The 5919-nt window shown below is 42.5% G+C and overlaps 2 long non-coding RNA genes across 3 annotated transcripts; both read left to right on the plus strand.

The window, feature by feature from the left end:
- Positions 1-1528: 1528 nt before the first annotated feature.
- Positions 1529-3988, plus strand: LOC123180061 (uncharacterized). Of its 2 annotated transcripts, XR_006490695.1 has the most exons (4): positions 1529-2034; positions 2158-2249; positions 2568-2762; positions 3302-3988. It is a non-coding gene; the product is annotated as an uncharacterized lncRNA (long non-coding RNA). The 2 variants fall into 2 exon arrangements; XR_006490694.1 differs by lacking the exon at positions 3302-3988 and having other exon boundaries at positions 1530-2034; positions 2568-3295.
- A 237-nt stretch (positions 3989-4225) lies between these two features.
- On the plus strand, positions 4226-5533 carry LOC123180062 (uncharacterized). The gene is made up of 3 exons (XR_006490696.1): positions 4226-4243; positions 4751-4881; positions 5339-5533. It is a non-coding gene; the product is annotated as an uncharacterized lncRNA (long non-coding RNA).
- Positions 5534-5919: the final 386 nt, after the last annotated feature.

The following is a 5919-nucleotide window of genomic DNA, read 5'->3' on the forward strand; positions in this document are numbered from 1 at the left end:
TATGCCATGAATGTGGCCATAAGATTGATCATTTGGCTTGAAAGCCATTGATCTCCCCACGTGATAGCTCGTTTCTGAGAACATTTTTTTATAATAATTGCGTATTACAAGTTTGTTATTTTTCCTGGGAACTTGGCCACATATAATGACACAATGCGAAGGTTTCCCAATTATTTGATTTTTTTGAACTTTTTATGCCCGTTTCAAAATGCGGTCAAAACGGCGGGAATGACCGTTCCTAGCTAGTGGTTGAATCTTGGATTTTTTGTTGTTTCTCTGATTAAATAGATACTTATGTACCTAGAAATGATTTTTGGAAAAAAATAAAGAGCAAACTATAAGGCAGCTATAGTTCAAATTTGACCCGCTTCCACCTAAATCGGCGGAAATTTGTCTTTTTCACGAGAGGTGGATCAAAACTTTTTACACCCAACCATTTGGCCAATTGTGCATTAAATATGGCCTAGTATTTTATAAAAATGATTTGGTCCAATTTTGCAACAATTATTTGGGAGGTCCTTCACAAAAAACCTCCTTTTGGGCACTCGAAAAATGGAAAATGATTTTTTCGTCCAAAGAAAATGAAAATTTCCTTAGGCAACATTTTTTGCCATTCCAATATGCACCCTTGTGCACAATATGAGATCATTTGAACAAACTATGCCATGAATGTGGCCATAAGATTGATCATTTGGCTTGAAAGCCATTGATCTCCACACGTGATAGCTCGTTTCTGAGAACATTGTTTTAAAATAATTATCGTATTACAAGTTTGTTATTTTTCCTGGGAACTTGGCCACATATAATGACACAATGCGAAGGTTTCCCAATTTTTTGATTTTTTTTGAATTTTTTATGCCCGTTTCAAAATGCGGTCAAAACGGCGGGAATGACCGTTCCTAGCTAATGGTTGAATCTTGGAAAAGTTTTTATGTTTCTATGATTAAATAGATACTTGTGTACCTGGAAATGATTTTTGAAAAAATAAAGAGCAAACAACGAGGTAGCTGCAGTTCATACTTGACCCACTTCCAACTAAACCGGCGGAAAATTTGTTTCTTTTCACGAGAGGTGGATCAAAGTTTTTGACACCAAACCATTTGATCAATTGTGCATTAAATATGGCCTAATATTTTATAAAATTGATTTGCTCCAATTTTACAACAAATATATGGTAGGTTCTTCTAAAAAAGCTCATTTTGGGCACTCAAAAAATGAAAAATGAGTTTTTTGTGCAAAGAAAATGAAAGCTCTATTTGGCAACATTGTTTGCTATTCCAAGATGCATACTTATGCGAAATAGGAGATCATTTTGATAAACTATGCCATTGTTATGTTTTTTTGAAAAATATTCAGAGATTTGAGTTCAATGTTTTGAGATGCAAGCGTGAGACAGCCGGCCAATGAGACGCAAGGAACCGCCTTCACGCGGATCACCAAATTGGAGCAATCTGAGCCATACATCGCGCGTCCATCCAACGGCGGAGCTTCTCCCGAGAAACAGAAACCCTAACCTACCCACTCACCCTCCCCTCGATCCCCCAGATCCCAACGAGGCAACCACGCCGCCACCCACACCCACCCACCACTGGCACCGTAGCCTCGTCTCCTCCCCTCGATCCACCCTCGCGCCGGCACCGCAGCCTCGTCTCCACGACCTCGTACCATCCACGCTTGCTCCACAGCGCCTCCGACGACCGCGCCCGGAGCGCGACGGCGCCGCCGTTCCGAGCACTTACGGCGTCGGCCCGGCCCCCAAAACCCTCGCGGCGGCCACGCATCCCTCCATCGTTCGCCGTTGTCGCCGCCGCCACGCGATGCCCGTGGGCATCTGATCCATGTCTCACCCCCACGCCTGCGCCCCCAAGCGTCGTCCTAGGGTTCTGTTCTGCGGCTGACCGGAGTCCAAGCCATGGCGCGGAAGATGCTCAAGGACGGGGAGACGCGCGTCATCGCTGACGGCGGGGGCGTGGAGAGCTACGACTGCGACCTGTTCGTCTGAGATCCACCGCGTTCGTCCATCGAGGACATGAGGTAAATCGCCTCCCCCACTTTGTCCTAGCTCGCATCCACCGTGTGCTAGATCCCCATTCTTGCTCTGTTTTGATTAGGCGCCACGGGGGAGCTTTGAAACAGAGTGGCTGCCAATTTCTGCAGGACCTTGGAACCATGGCGACCATGACCAGCGAACAAATGGGGCCACCGGGTTCAGCATCATCGACTGACCATAGTCCTTGGCGCTTGCTCAGGTCACCTCAATCTTCACCGCTCTCATGGCTAGCAGCTACTGTACTAGATAGATAGCTTAATGTTTTCTTCTGGAAAAAGAATACAACACTCGGTAGTATATTCTGGATAGACAAATACTATGCCCTCGTACACTCTAGGTCGACTACAGTTCAGATGATATCTCTTCCTGGACAAAAGAATCATGGTGCATAGATAGATTCACCTTTACCTTGATATATGTTTGCTCTGTTCTGCCACTCACTGTTCGTCTAGTATGCCATCATTCTTTGTTCCAGTCCTGCACTGATATCACTATCTTGGGGTTCTAAACATTACAGGATGCTCCGACGATCACCAGAATTCCCTTCAGAGCCATACTTCATTTTTTGCTTGGTATGCTGCTGGTCTGAATCTACTTACATGCTTGACTTAATTTAACTTGGTGCTGAAACAAGCACTCGGTTGGGGCCTCCTGGGCGATGCCTACGACCGCTGCGGCGAGGTCTGCGCCAAGTACGCCACCTTCTACTTTGGTGAGCCCATCACACCCCATCCGTAAATCACTACTCTGCAACTCTGCTGACAGTAGCTAAACATCTCAATACATTCAGTCCAAAATTGCAAAGAGCAATTTAGCGCAGGGTCAACTATTGCCACTACCTAAGCAGCAACTCTTTTGCTGCAGAATCCTCACGAGAGGATGACTATTTAGTCAGGCAACCAACCTGAAGCTACTGTAGATATATGAATATTTGGCTACTGCAAATGGAGTAGTCTAACCATGAAATGGTTGCTGCTGTAGTACTCCAACCAGCCTGAAGCTATATGAAGTCTAACCAACACTGTAGTGCTCCAGCCTGAAGCTATTCTGTAGGCCTGAAGCTATAAATTTTTGTTTCCTTGGCAAAAAATTCAGTTTACAAATTTTTGCAAATTCTGTATTTTGCAGTACTGTTTTGGTTGCAGTAGTTTTTCAGTAGCTTGTTAACTTGCTGATGCTTTCTTAATTATGTGTAGCTGCTCCACTGAAAGTTCTTTAGTGTATCTTATGCTTAGTGTTAATTCTTTGCAGCTACTCCACTGAACTACAGTACTGAAGTACTGCTTGAACTACTGCAGTGTTGTTTCCAATACAGCAGTATTGGAGTATTGCTTCCGATTACTGGAGTAGCAAGTGCATTAATAGTGTACTGCTCTTGTTTAGTAGTGTAGGAATTTAGTGTTCTTCTCTTCTCTATTCTATTCTCTTCTCCTCTTGTTCATTGTTCAGTAGTGTACATGATCATGATCAACACTGAAACATTTCTTAACTGATTTACTCCCTATTGTCAGCATTGATGCTTTCTTCAAATTTATGAGAAATTAAGATGCATCATTAAATTAACTGATTTTTTCTTAATTAAGATGCATCATTAAGCAGCAGGAGTACCCATTTGTACTGTACCTAAAAGAACTTTACATTTACATACACAACATGCAAATCACTTCTGTTGACTACCCAAATCAATCCGAGACATGCACATATTTCTCTCTGGATTGTGCAAATTAGACGAACTACTCTAATTTAAACAAGTTGGGATCCATCACTACAATAGGAGTATGTTTGCATTTCACCTAGCTTGTAATCAATAACCTAGTCCTTAAGTAAATGTTTGATTACATCATGAGCTTTCCTACAAATTAGTTAGGTAGTGGTTTCAGCTGCTGCATTGTTGCTTATATTTGATATACTACACAATGTGACTGGAGTTTATTGTGATTTGCAAAAGATAGAATCTGGACGCCCTTCCCTGGTCGATGACACCCTTCCCTAGTCGGCGACACCCTTCCGTCATGGGCTCTCAGTAGGACGGCGACCCACAAGATCCACACCCTTGTGGCCCTGTGACCCTCAAGCTCGACGGCTAGATCCCCTACGGCCAAGCCCTTCTGCTCGAGATTCAAGTCCCAGTCCGACTTCTCTGCTTCCCAGCTGCTCCTTCAGTTCGGCTTCAGCAACTCACTTCTCACCACGGTTCAGCACCTCTAGAAGTAAGCTATAGACTTTTCTCTTCTTTTCATTTATACTGGTTGATGTATATCCTAGTACATGAAATTGTGGGGGAGCTCAGATCATAGAATAGTGCATCAGTACCCAGTATATAGTCTCCACTTTTGTTTGTACATAGCTCACTACTCAGTTCTCCTCGGCTAGAACAAGCACAAGATTCATCAGCACCACTAAACAAATATCAACTTGAACTAGCACAGTAGTCAGTACATAGTATCTACATTTTGTCTGTGTTGTTAAATTCTATTTACAAATTCAGTTTATAGTGCTAAACTTGCACAGTACAGTCTCTGCCTTTTGTTTATACCATTAGATTTTGTTTATAAATCCAGTTTGTACTGATAAAATTGCACAGACTCTGCCTTTTACTTATACTGTTATATTTTATAAATCCAGTTTATAGTGCTTACCTCTTTGTCACATTGAGTTTGGCAGCAGTTGCTAATCTCTAGCATTTACCTCTTGTTGTAGGCCAGGAAATGAAAGATCGCTCGACAAACGGCCGCTTTCAGTCAGTTGGATCTGATCTTATACCCGCACACGAGAGCTACCGGAGCAGCAGCAGATTAACAAGGACCCAAGCTGGACTCCCAAGTTCTTCGGTGAGCTGGCTCCATCTCCTACCCCTAGCTCCCTCTTTTCTACTCCTATAGCATGCTTTGTTGGACTCATGCTCTGCTCCTACACAAGCTGGACTCATGCTTTGTTATACACTAGCAGCAGTACCTCATGTACATGTAATTGGACTCCCAGGGTGTTGTTCTTGTAAATTCTTCCATGTCTTGCTCTTTTGCTGGTGCTACTACACATGTCAGATTGTTAGCTGTACTTGTTTCCATCTCAAATTACTTGTCTTCTTGAACATATGCCTGATGCTTGGTGCATGTAGGATGTGCTCTGTGTGGACATCTATGCATTTGTTAAGATTTTTGTAGCACATGCTATGGCCTCAAAGATTGTTTATTTTATTTTCGTTCATACATGAGCACCGTTTTTTATTGCCGTCAAGGGGTGAATTGATTTGATCGTTAATATGTGGCTGGATGTGATGTTTTGCAGGCTCAAGGCGCTAAGGTGCTAATGTGTTGGAGACGTGCCTGTACTTGTTGAGCGTTTTATCTGTAGAGTGCTATATTGTGATTGGTGTAATATTGTATGGTTATATTGTGATTGGTGGAATGTAATAAACTTGATTGGTATATTGGTGATTTGGCTGTTATTTGAATATATTTAAAATGTGTTCTCTGATTGGTATATCATTGAGTTACAAGTTGTGAAAAATTACCTGATGTTTGGGATCTAGTGCCTAGAAGAATCTGACAATGTGCATCCAGTTGACTACAATAATCTGAAAATTGAATGTAACAAAAAAAAAGAAAACCCGAAAATAAAAAATATATAGAATGTGAAAAGGCTGCACTTCAGAAAGCAAAAAAGGCCGAACCAATGGCCCAAGCCCATGTAGCTAGTAAAAAATAACAGGAAAAAATACATTAAAAATGCTGAATTGTTGGGCTCGGCCTATGTAAAACGCCGAATCGGACCGGGCTGATTCTTGTGCCACGTCAGCTTGCCATGCTGGATGCCTACGTGGCCTGAGGAGGTTGCTAGTGACTAAAAATTTGGTCGAAGAACCAACG

Source organism: Triticum aestivum, chromosome 1D (assembly GCF_018294505.1).
Source record: "Triticum aestivum cultivar Chinese Spring chromosome 1D, IWGSC CS RefSeq v2.1, whole genome shotgun sequence".
Lineage (NCBI taxonomy): Eukaryota > Viridiplantae > Streptophyta > Magnoliopsida > Poales > Poaceae > Triticum > Triticum aestivum.